The following is a 20313-nucleotide window of genomic DNA, read 5'->3' as shown; positions in this document are numbered from 1 at the left end:
ACTGCACCCTTTGAGGTTCTGCAGATGGATTACATCCAGCTTGAGCGCTGTAATAATCTGAAGTATGTTCTAGTAGTGGTTTGCGCTTTCAGCAAATGGGTTGAAGCGTACCCTACGAAAGACAATACTGCGATGACTACTGCGAAGATGCTGCTGAAAGAGATTTTCCCCCGATATGGCGTTTGTAGACTTCTGTGGAGTGATAATGGCCCTCACTTCGTAGCGGATGTTATAAAGTATGTCTTGAAGGGTCTAGGCATCACTCAGAAGTTCCACGCCGTGTTTCACACTCAGTCTGCAGGCCTAGTTGAGAAGTATAATGGTACACTGAAGCTCAAGATCGCCAAAATTCAAGCTTCGACGTCTTTGACTTGGCCAGACGCTCTGCCACTGGCGTTATTGTCAATTAGATCAGTACCGCACTCTCGAACTGGCCTTACGCCATACGAGATCGTTTTTGGACGCCCAATGAATATTTGGGGTCCACCAAGACCTAAGGCTGTGTATGATGTACCTTGTGTAATGATGAGCGATTATCTGGCACAGTTAACGGATAACTTGGTTTCTATCCATCAACAGGTCCGAGAGGCGCTCCCTGATCGGTCTACCGGCGAAGGACATGGTCTCCGGCCTGGTGACCATGTCATGGTGAAAGTCTTCGACAGAACGAACAGTTTGGAACCGAGATGGGTGGGCCCTGAGCAGGTCCTCCTTGCAACGAGGACGGCTGTGCGAGTCTCCAACAGAAAGAATTGGATCCACTCCCTGCACTGTAGGAAGGTGCCGCCCGGATTGGTGGAACCTGCCGTGCTGACCGATCAACGAGAAATTTTGGCTGCAGAGACAGGCCGTGCTGCGGAGCCAAACGCTACTGAGGAGCTCTTTCCGGACCACGCGACTTCTGGAGGAAGGCGATATCATCTTCGACCAAGGAAGTGAGTTTTTTCGGTACCGGGACATACTGTCAGAACGGCCCTTGGGTTAGTGAAACGGAGAGCCGATGAGGCAAGGGGGGGGGATCAGCCCTGCATTAGTGTAGCGACACCCGTCTTGGCCCGCTGGTGAAGAAATCAACCGCTGCCCAAGGGGAAGAGTTCTGACAAACTTTTAGTTTCAGGAAGATATTGGGTTTCATTTTGTTTTGATATGGAGAAAAAGAAAATACTTTGTGCATTAGGGTTCATGTTGACAGTAGCCATTGTTGGGATAACCACATGGTTCGTGGAGGATGTAACTCCCGCTCGGAAGATTCTTGTGTTGACAACTCCAGTGCCTGAGGAGCACTACTTTTATACATTACCGTATCAAGAGTTGAAGCATCGACAATCTTACTTGAATAACACTTTCATCCAGATGCTGCATCATACCCACGTTGCTACGAATGCTACGAACTGTTGGATATGTGGGATGATGCCAGCTCATCAGAAGAAAGGAGGAACGCCATTTATACCACTTCCTTTCTCTCATAATGGCTCTTGTAGAGCTTGGTATACTTTGCTTTTTGCCACTCGGAAACCGACAGTGGGACGATTGCTTTTTAGACTTAATAAAGAATGCCATCAAGACAAGAATGGGTATCCACAAGCGAATGGGACAATTTGGGAGTGGGAAGAGTACCGACCAGACAATGAATCCATTCCCTACATCTTTACGAACACAAGAGACACTGTGGGAAGAGATAAATTTGTGATTCAAGTAGCACAAGCTCAAGCGGACCTGTGTGTCCAGAGTGTGGGTTTTATCCCTGTTGGTGTCAGTGATTGCATTACTGTTTTGAATATTGATGGGTTGAACAATAGTACCTTCTTAGCCTCCCATAATACGTACTTTGTGTGTGGAAATAAAGGTTATTACCGTCTGCCGGCTGGGTGGTCTGGGGTATGCTATGTATCATTTCTATTACCTCCTGTATTCTTAGCTCCTGCATCTTATCATAAGGATTTGAAATTATTGAATAACGTGACTGTAAATAGGTATAAACGTACTTTATCAATTGATGATGTAGATCAGACTGACACCAGTCTGCAACAATACATTGATTTTAACTTAGGACTGTTTTTCTTTGTTGGAGCTGCCCTGAACAGTAGGAAGATCCGAAGATTAACAAGAGTGGTAGAAGCTGTGACAAATCAGACTGCTGCTGCTCTTGGGAATCTTACGGAGGAATTACAGATCACTAGAATTGTTGCATTGCAGAATCGTATGGTATTAGACGTTATGCTAGCTGACAGAGGAGGAGCATGTAAAATTATTGGAAGTAGCTGTTGTGTGTTTATCCCTGATCATACGCCATCAGTTTATAATGCCATCAATAAACTGCATAAAATTGCAGCTGAGATCCATACAGAAAACGGCACTTGGTCTTTTTCTGGATGGTTTTGGGCGTTAATTACCGCCTGGGGATGGAAGGTTCTAACTGGTCTCTGCATTATTGTAGCGGTTCTGTTTTCATGCTGTATTTGTATTCAATGTGGTCCCTTGCTCTGCTCATCATGTGTATCATTCTGTATCCCTGATAAGAAAGCTATTGCTGATGTTGCCCACCAAAAACGTTTAGCTAAAGAAGTTGAAGGAATGATGACAATTGACATATATGATGATTATCCTAACAAACCGGATGTCTTCAGTAAATGCTGAAAGGGTCGTCTGTTGTAAATTGTAACAACGATGTGATTAAGCATTTACTAAAGACATTAATTCCTCTGTTATAGATTGTGTTTTCCCTGTTATGTTGGCCGAAGCTTGGACTCCATTTTGTATTGTCATGCTTCCACGTGTTCCCCACGAGAAGAGTCCAACCTCTGTGTTAGTTGCTCTTGTAATCTGCCCAGTAACAGTCTATAAATAGCTCCTTTGTCTATCTGGCACATGCCCAGACTTGACCACATCTGTTATCAGTTAGCCTTGCTTGACCATGTTTTCGCGGGCTCAAGGAGTGCGTTAGCTCCGCCCACATATTGATTCAGTATCGAAAATGACCATAAATGGTAATGTTCTTCGTCTTCATGTTGTACCCACCCACTTATGAGCCCCTCTACTGTGTATAAAAGGGGACCATGTACGAAGGTTCTTTGTGCTACTCTATGCAATACTGAAGAGTGTTGTGTGGATTGTAGGACCACCCTTAAGGGTTAATAAATGCTGTCTTTGTACTTTGCAGTTTCCGTGCCAACTTCCTTATAGATTCCATTACAGGAGAGCGAACCCTTGTGTCCTGCGGGCCTAGCTGGGGCCTGTATTCATCAAGTGGGGCTGGCTCTAAGTCTGTTGAGCTGTTCTTCAGAGTCCACACACCAGTAGGAGCAATGTCTCCTCCCTTATGTCCCAGTGCATCAGTGTGGTGGTTGTTTACACCCTCAGGGCACACTGCACATCCAAGGTTGGGGGAGGAAAATAAGTAATACGAGGCAGCTATAAACAGGTTACATAAGAACGTCAACCCTTTACGTACATTAGTAGTGACAGAACTTCAGCATGGGATAGAAGGAGGAGATAGTGCATATCAGCCATTGGACGGCCTAATTGTATTATGAACTGATTTCTGGCTTACTACATGTGGAGGACCTTGGAATAACACCAAAACAGAATTATTCCCCACCGATAACTATGTGCATTGTGTTCTTTTGCCCACCTCATTTACTATGTAAGTTTTAGCTGTGTGTCGGCAATAAAGTGTTTTTCTTCTTCAGTAATCAATGATTTATTAGTTGTGATGCGATGTTAAATAGAGTTTCATCCCACACTGCCTCCCTGAGAAAGTCTTGGGATACTTGTCTTTGCTGCCGAGAGAACAGAGGGCTAAAGGGGTGTACTCGGTGCCCAATTTTGAGTCGAACTGTGTGGTAAAGCCTAAGGCCACCAGTGGTGAAAGGCTGCCATTGTGGGTTACATTTGAAGCCCAGGGACTCCTGAATGCGCCTCAATGATTCCCACAGGGTTGGGCGTTCAGGTGCGGTTTTGTGCTGCCCCTATGGTTGGTCAGTGAGACATTCTGCGAGGTTTACAGATATTCAATGGGTGACACCGCTTACTGGCTGAACCTAAAAAAAACAGAATAGAGGTACCACCAGGTGCGTTTTACATTGATGATAAACTAAACAGTGAAGCTACGTTTAAAACGCATACACCACATACTTGTTGCAGTCACGTCACTATGCTAATAAAAAGACAGGAATACATCATCGCGGGTGCAACGCTTTAACTCTTTACCGCGTGTCCAAGGCCGGGAGAGGCTACGAGTTTGTGGACGGGCTGCTAGCCCTGTTAGGTAACAGAGATAGTAGTGCGGTTTCTCTGTCACCGGTACTGCGCGTCGGTGGGTGAGTCAGAGATCTGCTGACGTCACGCGTGTGCTGGAACGCGCTCCTCCGTACACATTGCTCACTGCCCGGTATCACTGCTCTAAGGTCTCGTGACTCACTATCGCCTACTGCCTGCCAGACTCTCTTCCGGGCCCAGCGTGCTCCACTTCCGCCCAGCCAGGGAAGCGTGCCGGCCACCGTCGGATCCCGCCTCCTGCGCTTCGTGATAAGCGTGCGAGCCACCGCCGGGCTCGTAACTAGGAGGGGAGCCGACGGAAGTCCCTGCACCCCGGGGGGTGGTGGAGGATTGAGGAGGGGATTAAAGCAAAGGCGTGTGGATTAAAGTGTCCCGCGTTTAACACCTATCATAAGAGACAGTGTTCGTAAGGTGTGTACATTTCGAGCCAACTGTAGAAAATATAGTTTCCATGGAGGGAATGAGATGAAAAATAAGGGCAGTCCACACAAATTATTAACACAATGCCGAGTCGTCCCTCAAAAATAAGACTAGGCGACGAGCCTGTTGTGCGTGGCAATTGTTAACCCGTATGGTTTGCTATCCCGGGCTTCTAATCGTCTGATTCTTTTACTGCCCCGCCCCCCTCAAGAATCTGTGTTTTTTCACTCGTATCTTTTATCTCTTCAGCCCGTCTCTGTACAGACTTTACGATTCCCTCGTTAGACTCACTTTCTCTGATAATATGTGTACTGTGGCCTCGCTATCTCGTAGTGTGCTTCTCTTATCTTTTTCTCTTTCAACCCTCGCTTTCATCCGCACACCACCGCCTTTCTCCGAGGCAGGCAGAGCAGAAATGCCTCGGAGAAACGCCGCGTCCTTTTCGGATTCGGGGGCATGTTTTGCTGATGTCTCCTCCTTGAGACTTCTCGCAAAAAACACGCCCCCCGATCCGAAAAGGACGGGGCCTAATCGGAGTGACTGACCTCTTCTCCAGTGGCTGGCCAGCATTTACGAGGCCAGCCAATGGAGAACAGGGGAGAAGAGGGGCGGGTTCAAGCCCCTCTTCTCCAAGTCATTAAATCTCCGACTTCCGGTTCTGCCTTTTGGCAGACCGGTAGTCCTCGACCTAAAAAGGGTAGTGATCTAGAGGTCATGATTTCCATCACCAATTTAGAGCCATTTTTCTAAGGAGAAGCCTAAGATTCATCAGGCCATTACATCAGTCTTTCCCCTAATTTAAATTTGATTTCCTCTTAAAAGAGTCTAAACATTAATGGTCATAAATCCTGAATTCATCGATCTAACCTGCGATCCTTCTTTTTCTATTAGTTTAACCCCTTTCCCTCTAGGTCCTCGATGACAAGTCTTCAGAATTGAATGTGGACAACGTGGACAATTCGTGTAGGCAAAATCTCTGATACTGCTCAAATCTTGTGCATGGGACTCCTGCAAATGAGTTTCCACCCTTGGAATAGGGAATACCTGTGCAGACCCAGAATTACCCATGGGATTCTACGCAGTAGTTTAAGGAAGATATTTACCACCTGCTCAAAAATTGGGATGATTGGAAGTGTGGGGTATGTCAGGTGAAAGTAGGAATGTGAAAACTCTGCCTGGTGGGAGGACGAACTATATACTCTTCCAAGGCCTTGACTGGAGGGTCAGACGGGGACGAGAACAATTGGTTCTGGGATGCAAAGCAGCCTTTTCCTTATGAAATTTAACTTGTTAAACTTTCTAGACAGTAAATTTGGGTACAGTTGGGAGCATGGTCATGGAGGAGACTTCCCAGGACATGCCTCCCTGAGCTTGCCGAGTCATGCCCCATCTAACCCCCAAATGGGTAACTAACGAATATATCTCTTAACACCGAATGCGCTACAATGCATTCCATTACAACGCGGTCGTTACAATGATCTACATTGTAAGTTCTTACAAGACTTGCTGTAGGGAGCGCGCTGGACTTGGGAATAGTATAAATTACTATTCCTACTCCAGTTTGTGCAATGGCAGGGAAGGTGTTGGATTGTAAATCAAACACTAGTGCGCCCCTACAGCAAGTCGTTGAAACAACTTGCGATGTAATGGTTTGTATTGTAACAACGCGGTCGTTGTAATGACCGTGTTGTAATGGAATGCGTAGCCCAATCGATGTAAACGATGTCTCCCGTAACTAGCCAGCACTAAGTTCTTACAATCAGCGCAAGAAAGCCCCCATATCTGGCCGAGCGATCGAGACTGTTGCCATGGGCTCTGCTGAGCTACACTGAATCCGGCAGCCCACGGGCGGGGCACCCAGCCTAATTTTGTCAATGAAGAGCCCTCCTCTTGGATAAGCTCTAAGATCTACTGGTGACAGCTGGTGCAGGCCCTTCCTGAGGCCTGAGGCCTGAGGTCTAGAGTAGGCCTGGGCGGTAAATTCCGTTGCGCTCGCGGAATTTGCGGAATTTAGGTAATTTTGCATTCCGCGGAGAACGCGGAATTGCCCAAAATTCTGCTTTCCGCGGCTTCGCGGAATTTTTGCTTGTTTGCGATCTCAAAATGCGTGTTCGCGAGATATTTCCCCCCGAGCACGCAAACAGCGGTCGCTAACAGGAAAAAAGCATCGCGAGCAAGCAATTCCGCGTGTTCGCGGAATTTCTGCGTGTTCGCGGAGATTTTAAACCATTTCGCGGAGATTTGCGTAACGCGACTATGCAAATTCTGCCCACCCCTAGTCTAGAGGGAATGCTGCAGAGCAGGAAAAAGGGAAACTGGAGGTCACCCTGTAGCATGGTGTGACGCACACAGTGGATGACTCAGCGTCCCAGGCCCACCACAACCGCCTAATGCTATCCAGGCATCCTATCCATTTTGGACAATAAATGTAGCAAGAGGAGATGGCAGGGGACTCCGGCTTAAGTTTACCCCAGGGGGATCCAAAGCTTTTGGAAGCAGTGCTTACGAAGAGCAATGGAGCGGTAAAGACAGCCCCCCCCAGGCTAAACTGGAGATGGCCATAGCTTATCTGCAGCGATGATCATGGTTGCCAACAGAACAAAGGCCTCAAGATTCTCCTCAATAAGAGATTAGCTTCAGAATTCAGATGCATCACAGAGATGGGCAGTAGAATCTCAGGCTTCAACATCCGAGGCAGATAAGAGCCTGGATTCCAAGTTGCCAGCTACCAGAGAGGATATCCAAACACTTCTGATGGCATCTCGCCAAGATTTTAAAAGAGCCCTTTCTGACCTTGATCATTCCTTACACCATACTGAGTTGCAACTAGACTGTGTGGAAACTCTGTGTTGAAACATGCCCAAGAGAGTGACAAATGCACAACCCGCCTGGAGGTGTTGGGACACCGACAAAAAACTCTACAGGATAAATGATGATCTAGAAAATCAATCTCATCACAACAATATTAGGATTCAGGGCATCGTGTCAACGGTAGCCCCAGCAGACTTACAAACTCATGTCCAGGCTTTATTTGCACACCTACTCAAGCTACCAGATGATTTGGCTTGTCCACATAGGGCTTAGTCCATGTTTCAGCAACAACAAAACCTTCACCCCTGCCGTCTCTACTCAAGTCCATTATTTCGACATGTACTAAAAGATCCTGACAGTGGCCAGTAAACAAGAGCCTCTGTCATCCTGTTTTCAAGATGTCTTGGACCAAATGTTGGCGAGACATAAGGAACTTCATGAAATTACTCTAGATCTCCAAAAAGAAAAGATCCTCTGTTTCTGGGATCCCCGCTCCTATTCACATAGTAAGACAAGTGACATGTGTTGAGAAGTTTGCAGGAGGTGCACAAGGTCTTGGGCTTCACATTACCCCAACCATCTCAACAAGAACATAACTACACTGCCAAAGGTGACTTATGAGAAGGCTGGCGCTTCCAATTGTCAAGGTCAGCTCAAAAGGCCACTTGAAAGGTCCACCGCCAAACAGATAAAGAAAGTTGTCCATCATCCTCGGATGAAGAAGTCCTGCCTTGAAGTGGCATTGAAGGCTACTTACAGTTCTTGAAATATTGCTAACTTAATGACATAAATATATACCTTGTTAGTAAATATTTCTGCGTGGGCACTGAATATGGGGGGACTCAAGATCGACCTCAAAGTCAGCACCATCACTACTTGTTTCTTAGTTATTCTCAGCTAACATGCTTTGCAAGTAATGCCTAGTAACACTAGCCCTCGACTGGCCCCTGATCTGTTCAGAACTTGTTCCCCGATGTCTTTGTTTCTATTTTACTGAGTTGTCCTGCTTCATAGTACACAGAGACACACACACACGATTACCACTGACTGGTACACAACTGCCAATGACCACACTTTTCACTGTTCTCAGACAACCACACTGATCCTAGGCCCACCCTCCTTTATGCTAAACTCAACAAAGTGCAAAAACAACAATTGGTGGACAGAATGCAGAACAATGTCATACATTCACCCCAGTACAGAGAGCTGGGCCATAATCCATCGCTTTTTTGCTCACCATGCCATTCCAGTTTGAAGCCAGCCATATGCAAATCAGTCATGACCGTGTGCCCAATGGGAACAGTCCAGCCCGAACTGCCAGGCCAGGTCCTCCATTGACTGGAAACAAGCATCCTATGACAGTTTTCATCCCTCTTCAGCCAGGATAGCTTGTCTCCAGTGGCATGGAGAGCACGGGACCCACGTCTGGGCATACCCGTCCCACTCGGGGTGACAAATGCAAAAACAACAATTGATGGACAGAATGCAGAACAATGTCATATAGTCATTCACCCCAGTACAGAGATCTGGGCCTAAGTCCATCGACAAAGTGGGCATTTGGGATAAACTTGCCTTGATCCCTCTGACCATAATTTCTTCCTATGGCCCCCAACGAGGACAAGGAGATCTTTTAAACTACCCTTTGTCCAAAATCTCCCATTTCGCCACTGGAGATATCACAAAACACTCCTCGATTCCTCAATAGATTGGTCCCACCCAAGACATGACAACACAAAACCACCTCCTTCGCTACTTCAGGGTATTGTTGATCTATATTTGGCAGATGCTTGGTGGCAGGACCATCCTGCCAAGACTACCGGACTTATTTACAAGCCCATTGCGCTGCTGGTGCATCACTTTTATTGATGCACCAGCAGTGCAATGGGGTTCTCCATATTTACAATGCCATGCAAAGTGACCCTGTGTGACTTTTCATGGCCTTGTAAATATGTTTCCCTTTCATGCATATCTCTGCCTGAAAAGGGTGCTCCATGGGTGTTGCTGTAGGTGTTCCCATGCAACATCCATAGATTTGACGAATTCCCAGATTTACAACATTTTGTAAACCTGGGAATGAGTCAGAATCCTATGCCTCCCGAGGGGAGATGTAAGGAGGCGCAATGAGGAGAAATACTTTTATTTCTTCTCGTTTTTTTCCTCTTTCTATATGTGCTACATTCTGCAGCACGCAATGGAAAGAGGAAAATGTCTTTAATATTTGTTTTTGTGCAGGAAGGTGTCCCTTCCTGAAGAAATACAATCATACCCTCAGCACAGGCACCCTCGAAATATGACACAAGAGTGTCTGCATTGGCGCACAGCTGCTGTTTGTGCACTGGCGCAGGGGGGAAGGACGGGAATGCACCGCATCTTGTAGGTACGACTCATTCCTGCCCTTTTATTATGACACACGGCAGCGCAGGAGGAAGTCTTGCTCTGTTGCTTTGCATCAAAATATTGTAAATGAGGCCCTACCAGTGGCGGAGCGTCACCCCACTGAACAGAAGGAAAACTAAAATGATAATAGCTATTGTTATTATCATTTTAGTGATAAAAACTATCGTTATTATTTAAGCTTTCCTTTTCAATCAGTGGCTCTCGGGGCAGGGCAAGGTGGGGCTGGGCACAGCAGGGGAGAGGAGTTATTTACTCCTGGTGGGCATGACTGCTTAACCGGCCCTCTAGGGCCGGCCAAACAGTCATGCGCACTTTGCTTCTTCCCCGCCAGGCTGCATTACGCAGCCTGTGAGGAACATGCAAAACCTCCCATTCCCCATCTGAGCGCCGATCCACGCCGCTCAGACCAATCACAACACTGTATTGCAGCGTTGCGATTGGCTCATGGGAACCTTGGAGCCAGGTGCTTCCTGCTGCTGGCTGGGACAGGTAGAAAGAAAAGGACAGAAAACGGAGGAGAGCCGGCTGCCGGTCGTTTCAGGTAAGTGGTTTATTTTTTCTTTGTCATCATCCCCCCTGCCCTACCACCTGAATCCGGTATCAGCAGCTACTGGGCCCTACATGTTTTACCTTAATGTACATAGGAACTACTCCATACTTGATTATTTCCTAGTTTCTGTGAGTTTGCTCTCCAGGGTAGTAGAGTCCTCCATTGTGTCAAATCCTTGTCGGATCCTGCCCCGATCTTGCTTAGAGTGAGCCGCCCCCTCCCCATCGCAGAAACTATTTCTGCACCTCTGTCTAATAAATGAGGTGGCCCTGAGAGACCCTAGCCTAAGGGACCTATTAGAGAAATTATTGAACAGTACTTCACAGAAATTGACAATGGCGAAGTTAACCCCTCTATTCTGTGGGATGCGGCCAAGTCCGTGTTTAGGGAGGAACTTGTCTCATTGGAACGCCAATCCAAACAAAGAGCAGACCTAGAACTACAGCTCTCCCGAGGCAAGTTGCGACACAAGCATGGGGTCCCATTAGAACTATCAGGGACCCACCACATGCAGAATTAGAGAAGAGCTGGAACAATTTCAAATGAGAGACGCTGTTAAAGAACAACTTTACATTAAACAAAGTTATTATGGTACAAGGTAGAAAGGCTACTAGCCTTCAAGCTATGTCAGGCCTCAGCACAGAATCACATCAAAGCAATCAAGGATGGTAAAGACCACACAGTAGTGAAGCGTCAGCTATTTTATCTGCCTTTTAACAACACAACGCATTGGTGTTGTGTCACCAAGAGCTGGATGAGACATGCCAAGATGACTACCTAAGAAGTTATAATCCTCCTGAATTTGGAGGGTGATATGCGCCCCCTGGAGGGCAATATCTCTATAGGACAGGTGCGGGAAGCCATTAAAAACAGCCTATCATAAGTCCCCGGCCTCAGTCAGCTTACCATCTTTATTCTGTAAGGCACACACCTCGATAATCCCCTCACATAAATTGTCAATCTTCTTTTAGATCTCCAAGTCGATCACAGACACTATGCTGGGCTTCAATCTTACACTCCTCCTCAAATCAGAACAAAATGGTAACTTTGCACATGGCACCAGCTGATCACACTTCTCGACTGCGTTGTGAAAAGATTTAGATCCATATTGGTCCAAAGACTTCACCACATTTGGCCCCATCTAATTTCCACCCACCAGTCGGGTTGATTAAAAACCATCAGGCTAATGATGTAACACCTGACTAGTGGTGGCCTTGATGTAAGAGGCCAAGAGACGAAACCAGCCGATGGCCCTTCCCCTGCTTCACATAAAACATGCATATAAAGTATTGACAAGGTGGGTCCTCACCGCCACGGGCTGCAAATGATATTTGGCAGCCGAGATGCATGTTAGAAAGGCTGTGGGGAGCAATGCACTATGCTACACACATGGTGGTCATGTCCTCTCTTCCAGGCCTTTTGGCACAAGGTCTTCACATATGTGAAGGTCAGAACAAACCTTAGCCCGTCCGCACACTCCCCAGCCCTTATTGATATTACTAGGAAATCCAGGAGATTAAAGACTTTACCCAATGACCACTCCCCCAACTACAATTAGCTGCTCGGCTCGGCTCAGCATAGCCAACATGTGGAAACTCTCAAATGCACCTTTGCTTAACATGCGGTGGGGAAAAGTGTGGTCCATACATGCCATGGATACATTTTCAGCAATGATCCACGACTGCATGCCTACATTTGAGAAGATATAACGTTCTTTTGCAACCCACATGAAGAGAGAACAGAGGGAGAGAGCATTCCAACTTTAATGTCTGAGACTCTGCGTAGTTCAGGCTTCTGCGACACGTCGGGGTCTGAAGATGACATCAGTATTTGATTAACTTTAATTATACTCTAGTTACGATACTATGGTGGGATCTACCTGTATATTGTAATTGGTCTCTGCGAACTTACAGTGCTGTAGTGTGTAACCTTGTTAACTCAATTCCTTTCATGATCCCACGTGATAAAGTGTGTCTTGTCCAGTAGTGCATTCTATGTTAATCTCAAAATAAAGTTATTTTAAAAACACAAGGCCGGGTTTCCTGCATCCTGAAAATCTTGCTGCAGATACACTGGACCTTATTCTGGTGCAGGTTGGAATTGTACACTTGAATTCTGCTCCACACAACTTATAATCAAGGCCAATGCCTGCCAGCTTTGTCTGACCATATCCATCTTATGTGGGTCTATATGCGTGCCTAGGTGTTTGTTGGCTCTTTTCTAAGTCTCTGTGTGTTGGTTTGTTTATATGAGTCACTGGCTGTTAGTGACTTACATTGGTATGCCTCAAACTGTTTACAGTTCCTAACCCTTTGTCAGGCCCCACATCCTTCTACTGTTAGCCCCTGCATTCCCTGCAGCCCCTATTCTCTCTAGCTCCCTCATTCTCTGCATCTTACTTTTCCAATCCAATCCAATCCAAAACAGCTTTATTCGACATGTGTCATAAAAGCAATAAAACAGGTACAGAAACAGCATATATACAAAACAGAAAGTCGTTAAAAATCCCAAAAGACAACTTAATTAACATATAAATTTAAAAAGCAATCATTAAGATATGTACATAGGTTAAAAAAAAATATTACAAGTACTCTCACAGAAAATGCTACTTAATGTCCAGGGGCCAGTAACACATTAATTATCAATGCTGTGTTTTCTTATGATCTAAGCCCAACCTAGAAATTTTGCCACAGCTACAACAATAGCCGATGATGTGCTAGTACATAGGATCCTCTTTGCCTCACCACTTAGCCTAGTACCCAATTGCTTACAAATTGGTCTCAACCACACCCTCCTAGGAGATAGGTATGCGTGACATACAAAAAACATATGACATAATGTTTCTTCTTGGGACTTGCACAGTGGGCATGGATTAACTTGGCTCATGGGGACATTAGACCATCGAGCAGTAAAAGAATTCAAGGGCAAAGATCCTACCCGCAACTGGAAGTACAACTTTCTGTCTAATACTTTGGTAACAAGGTCCCAAAAGAACTCCAACCTTGGGACAGATTTTATATTCAGAAAGTCATCAGTTACAGACGAAGTTTTACAGTCGATCAATATCTTATTATTGATTATCTCCCAGTATTTTTCTTTTAAATACGATTTTGTCGGAAAAGAAACAAGCGAGAGCTTTACCCATAAGTCACTCATACCAAACGCCTCAAGGGTTTTTCTAAGGTCCTTGAACCACCCAATGTCACGAGATCCAACCATGGACAGAACATCCATGAAACCAGCTGCATACTGGGATAATGCCGGAGTACACCACAGTCTACGCCAGTATAAAATTGGTCGTAATCTAGCTATGTCGGCAATAGAATTCTTACCCAGATCATACCTAAGAGGAACCAAAGGCGTACTTTGAGGAAGTGATGTAATGCCTCGGAAGAACCTGTTCTCAGAGATGGTTAAAGAGGACAAGCCTTCGAAGCCCCACAATTCAGCCCCATATAATGAAGCACTAACTGCTTTGGCACTATAAACCTGGAGTACAGGCTTAATTGGTTTCGTTAATGATTTCTTGAATTCGCCACTTATTACTCCAGTAAGCTGTCTATGTTTTAAAGCTGCCAATTGTTTCTGTTTGGTCCACTTAAGATTATTTTGGATATTGACCCCCAGATAGGTAAAAGCCTGTACTTGTTCTAAGGATTGGGTAAACAGTAAAAACAAATTTTTAAAATGCCGGTGGGGATTAAAAGCCATAAACTTAGTTTTCTTGACATTTACTTCAAGACCCCGTTCCTGGCAAAAATTCTCGAAGATACCTAACGCTCGCTGTAGACCGCTTGGAGACTTAGCAATTAGAAGCGTGTCATCCGCGAACATTAGAATCGGGATTTTAGCACCCGCGAGAGAGGGAGCATCTATGTTTTCAGCTAAAAGACGATCAGCAATACCGTTGATATATAAAGAAAATAAAGTAGGGGCCATTGCACACCCTTGCCGAACCCCCCTTTCTACCGGGAAAGCTTCCGTTATCTCGCCCTGACCTCCCCACCTTATTCTGGCGGAATTGTCCTCGTGGAGCCTCGGGATTAAAGATAACAGTCCTGGATGAAGTCCCAAATCATTCAGCACCTTCCATAATTTAAGGCGAGGGACTAAATCGAAGGCTGCCCTTAGGTCCACAAAGACCGCATAAAGACTCCCCTTGCCCAAAATCACAATCTTCCAATATAGAAGAACAAAGCGGAATACCTGGTCCACTGTACTTATATGCTCACGAAAATCTGCTTGGAATGGAGACAGAATATTGTTTGAGGCTACCCACAAATGGATACGATTTAAAATCAACCTACCTACGATCTTCTGGGTAGCATCAATCAAGCTAATAGGCCTGTAATTTTTCGGGAGCGATCGGTCCCCTTTTTTGAAGACCGGAATTATCTCCGCCAATTTTCCATGCACTGGGGATAGGAGCACCATGCACCAGGGCATTAACAACCAATTGGATGCACCTCCCCCACTTAACTTTATCATTCAGTAGGAGGTCAGCAGTAACCCCATCTGGACCAGGGGATTTTCCCGATGCTACACCCGTAAGGGCCAGAATCACTTCCGCAGCACTAAATTCAGGAATTGTGGAGATCATAGCAGCAGTATCTACACTATCTGCTATAAACCTGGTGGGAAGCATATTAAGGTTTAAAATACTCTACCCACCTCTCTGGAGCAACATTATTTTGCGGCCTCTCTGGTTGGCCACCATAACCCCACTTCACAATACCCCAAAACAATTTACTATTATTCTTAGTGCTTGCTTCCAATAATTCCACCCACTTAAGTTCCCATTGACGTTTAGCCCTAGTAATACTGTTTTTATAGTTATTTCTGCTAACACGGACAGCGCCTACATCGCCGTCCTTTAAAGCTTTCCCCAGTGCTAGCCTTGACTGTCTGCAATCCTCATTATACCAATTATCTCGCCTTAATGGAGCTTTCTGGCCGGTAGTCCTTTTCTTTATAAAATAAGATCTTAGGGAAGTAAAAAGATTTGTATGAATAGTTGTCACGACCCCTACCTCCCCATTTGAAGAAAAAAAATCTGTTCCATTTCTTGGATAGAACTATTTACCTCCCTTGAGATACTCTGGAGAGTATTAGAATTCTCGAGTATACAAGACCACCTCAGGCGTCGCATATCATTAGATAGCACGACATTCGAGGTGGACAACTCTCCCACCGCCCGGACAACGAAATCCCCCTTCCACATCTTACTTTTCTCTACTGCCCTCCCTTGCAAACCAGCACCTAAGGTTCACTACCGACTAACAATCCATTTGCTGGAACATAATTCCCTCTCCCCTTTACCTTACATCCCTCTCTTTTGTAACCTCTGGGACTTCAAGATGGCCTCACAGCAGCAGAACAAACTGTACATGCAACAACAGATGACATGTCTCTTAGTTTATATGGTCAGAGACTGCAGCTCAGGTGATCTGTGTATGGGTATATGTAGGTCTGTGCTCATTGCAAGCTGTATGACTTCCGATTTATAAGCATTCAGACTACGAGTGTTTCTCCCAGTGTGCAGAGATGTCTATATGCATTGTGCTTTGTTTGCATATGTATCAACGTGTCATCTATGTGAATGTGAGCTTGCATGTTGAATGAGTCTAGGCACCATACAAAGGTGCAATTACATGTTTGCTGCCATTTCCCAATGCTGCCCCTCTGTGCCTTCATCAGTAATGGCCTGAATGCATGCTGTGGTGGGTCCTGGTATTGTAATTCAAAGGTTGAGGCTTTCAGATGATTGGCTCCTTTTATGACACAGACCCTGTAAGTTCTGCATTTGTCTTTTAAAATAGTTCTGTGTGGCCACATTCACAGGGTGACGGACAGTATTTTGCTCACAACAAGGCCAATGATCAAGCAACTTCCAGCATGTTAATTACAGTGGGCCCGATTCACAGAACTAACTTAAAACAAAATCCTAAACTTACTACTTTTGGTATTCACAGAAGTTAGGATTTAGTCTTAAGTTTGTCTTAAGACAAACTTAAGACAGACTTAAGACAGATTTAAGACAAACTTAAGACAGATTTAAGACAGACTTAAGACAGACTTAAGACAGACTTAAGTTAGGATTTTGTCTTAAGCTTGTCTTAAGTTTGTCTTAAGTCTGTCTTAAGTCTGTTTTAAGTCTGTCTTAAGTTTGTCTTAAGTCTCTCTTAAGTCTGTCTTAAGTTTGTCTTAAGACAAACTTGAGACAAAATCCTAACTTCTGTGAATACCAAAAGTAGTACGTTTAGGATTTTGTCTTAAATTAGTTCTGTGAATCGGCCCCTGTGTGTGTGCGTGTGTGTGCGAGTGTGTGTGTGCGTGTGTGTGTGCGCACACGTGAGTGTGTATGAGCATACAGTGAGCGTGCAGTTTGCATGTTCGTCTGTGTTTGTGTCTGGATGTGAATGTATATATTCATGTTTGGGCATGCCCGTATGTCTATGTATATGTATCTGAGTGTGTGCTTGTTTCTATGGGTGCCTTAAGGATGTAGAGTAAGTGTACATGGTTTGTGTCATGTCAGGTAGCCTGGGTCTGAGACAGCTCTGAACTTCAGTTCTTCCCTGTGATTACATGGTAAAATCACAAATTAACATAATTCCTGACTGGCCGCATGTCATTGTGGTGATGTTCCGGAAGTTTCCTTTTACCACGGAAAAGAATGCATGTATGGAACGTAAGGTTTATCTCACTGAAGTCTTACAAGTTTTAGAATATTCAGCGGAAAAAAGCACACCCTCCTTATATTCACCTATAACTGTGGGTCAGTGGTCAACTATACAAAATGGATGTTTTTGAAGAATACCAGAAGAATATCAGCTGTAACAACATGGCCCTCGCCATTCACAGTTTTCTCATCAATGATTTTACAGCCAATGTTGCAGTAATATTATCAATGATATCAGTGAAGATGTCATAAGTTATGTAATAAGTGGGTTAATTAGCAGTGAATGGCGAGGGCGCGAGTTATACTTACCTTAGGGCACGAGTAATAGTTACTTGAGAGAACTCTAACTATAACTGCTGAATTTCCATGTTTTTTTGTGTGCAATATCTGAACCTAAATTTAACGTCCCTGTAACAATTTTTTGTGAATGTTTATGTTTTTTTTAAATTCTTTTTTCTAACTAAAACGTCCCTGTAACCTTTGCTTTTTCCAGTGAATTTCTAGTGTATTTTTAACGTAAAATAATATTTCATTTCCATACGTTAATCCAACCTACAGCCAGGCCCTGCGGCCAACCTCCTCCCCCTCCCGCATGCAGCCATTCCACACCGCGCATGGCCTTTGGTCATGCCCAGCAGAGGGTTGGCCACTGGTCAGACTTTACTGTTCAAGCACCAGCTGAATCACTAATGGACTAGGCAAAATGTCTTCCTCAGAGTAGAGGTGGGCGGAATTTGCGTAATCGCGTTACGCAAATCTCCGCGAAACGGTAAAAATCTCCGCGAACACGCAGGAATTCCGCGAACACGCGGAATTGCTTGTTCGCGATGCTTTTTTCCTGTTCGCAATCGCTGTTTGCGTGCTCGGGGGGAAATATCTCGCGAACACGCATTTTGAGAACGCGAACAAGCAAAAAATTTCGCAAAGTCGTGGAACGCAGATGTTTGGCCAATTTCGCGTTCTCCGCGGAACGCAAAATTACCCAAATTCCGCGAGCGGAACGGAATTTACCGCCCAGGCCTACCTCAGAGACTCCCTCATCCCTTGCACCGCTTAAGGGCTCCTGCCGCCTGACTTGTTTCTAACAGCAAACATTTTATCACATCATGCACATTTTCTTAACTATGATAAGGCTTCTCCTTGAATATCAGTTCCCGTCCAAAACGGTATATTATACCGAAATAGCACTTCTATTCTAGACTTACCCACTAAGGCCAGTCTCTCTGTTAGCTGTGATCCTGAAGCTCCACACTAAAACACCACATCATAATAATACAAGTGGGATTTGGTGCCACAGCTTTCACTGTCTGAGGACTATACACCAATGCAAGTGGTCTCTGATAGCTTAGTTTCAGCTTTCACAGATTTACAGCACCTCCTCATAGTAATGCAAGTGGAATCTGCCAGGGTTCCACTTATCCACACCCACCCACCAATGCATGTGTTCTCCTGTAGATTAGCTTCCTTTTCTCCAGACTTAGTTCTCGATTCACAAAGGTAAACTTAGACCTAAAGTCTAAGCTAGGACCTGAAGTCTAAGTTTAGACCTGAATTTTAAGGGCCCAATTCTCAATGGTAAACTTAGGTTTCAGGTCTAAGTTTACCTTTGTGAATTGGGCCCTTAGTGTCTCATTTAGAGTTTGTAGTGAACCATCTGGAGGAAACTTGTTAGATCTGGCATCTTTTGGCGTAGTTTCCCCTGTCATGTTGGTTCTGACCTCCCTTTTTTCACTGTCTGCTGGTGTTAGGACTCTGAGCACCAGTGCTAAAGTGCATGTGCTCCATGTATAAAATGTAATGGCAGTTGTTTGCTCCATGATTGGCATATTTGATTTACTGATAAGTCCCTAGCACAGTGCACTATATGTGCCCCGGGGACTTTAAATCAAATCCTACTAGTGGGCCTGCAGCACTGATTGTGCCACCCATGTGAGAAGCCCTTCAAACCTGTCTCAGCTTGACACTGCAGAGCTTGCGGTGCAGTTTAAACTGCCTTGTCGGCCTGGCAAGTTCACTTACTTGCCAGGCCCAAACCTTCCCTTTTTCTCAATGTCAGACACCCCTTAGTTAGGCCCTAGGTAGCCCCATGGGCAGGGTGCAATGTATTTAAAAGGTAGGATATGTACTTTTGACTTTTACATGTCCTGGTAGTGAAAAATGCTAAATTCGTTTTACACTACAGCCAGGCCTATCTCCCCCATAGGTTAGGACTGAAGCAGCCTTGTAACACTTTACAAGTGTATCTTCCGGGAGCCGATAGAAAATTGGAATTTGGTGTCTCTGGCCTCACAATTTAAAAACACATCTCAGTGAAGTTGGTTTTAATAAGTTGCAGGTCTGAAATATCCCTTTTAGAAAGTTGCCAATTTCTTACTTTAACAATTCTGTGCCCCTGTCTGTCCCTAGAATACATGTCTGGGTTGGATGACAGTTGGGCATTGTGAATTCACTCTAGACAGTCGCACACAAAGGGAGCTGAGGCATGCCCTGTATATCTTGATGGCCCATCAAAAGGCTGATGGGTCCTCCTGAGCTAGAGGGGGAGGAGTTGACACTTGCACCTGAATAGGGCTGTGCCTTTCCCCACAAAAAGAGCAGCATACCCCCCTGTAGTGTGTCTGGAGTCAGGGCCAGGAAGGGCAGGGTTTGTGAACTACAAAGAACTTTCTTTAAAGTCTCCCTACTTCAAAGGCTGTGTTGGGTATAAGTACTGGACCTCTGACACCATATAATCAGAACAGTTCTGGACTGTGAACATTTGGCCAGGAAGAAGAGCTATTTTGCTACCAGGAGGGACTGCAACTTTGCGGCTTGCTTTTCTATGTTGGCCTGCTGTATCTGACCTGGGAGTGAGAGAATTGGATGTTTCTTTCTGCATCCTGCTGTTTAAAGTTCCTGCAAGGGCTTGAGTTGAGCTTGCCCCCTGCTGGAAGTCTCAGGGCCAACAAAGACTTCACTTGCAGCACCTGGTCTCCTCTGCTGAGAGCTCTCCTCTGCCAAGTGGTACCAAATCCAGTTCCTGGGCCCTTGTAAGTGAGTTTCTGTGCTAAAAAGAAGAAACCAAAACACCTGCTTCGAGCGCCACTTTGGAACCGGGGCCGCTCTGCCCTTCGAAACCACACCACTGCCTGGACCAAAGCTGTGGGCCCAGCTCAACACAATAACCTCGACTTAC

This window comes from Triturus cristatus, chromosome 1_2, assembly GCF_964204655.1.
Source record: "Triturus cristatus chromosome 1_2, aTriCri1.1, whole genome shotgun sequence".
Lineage (NCBI taxonomy): Eukaryota > Metazoa > Chordata > Amphibia > Caudata > Salamandridae > Triturus > Triturus cristatus.
The sequence above is the reverse complement of the archived record's forward strand: the minus strand, read 5'-3'. Positions refer to the sequence as shown.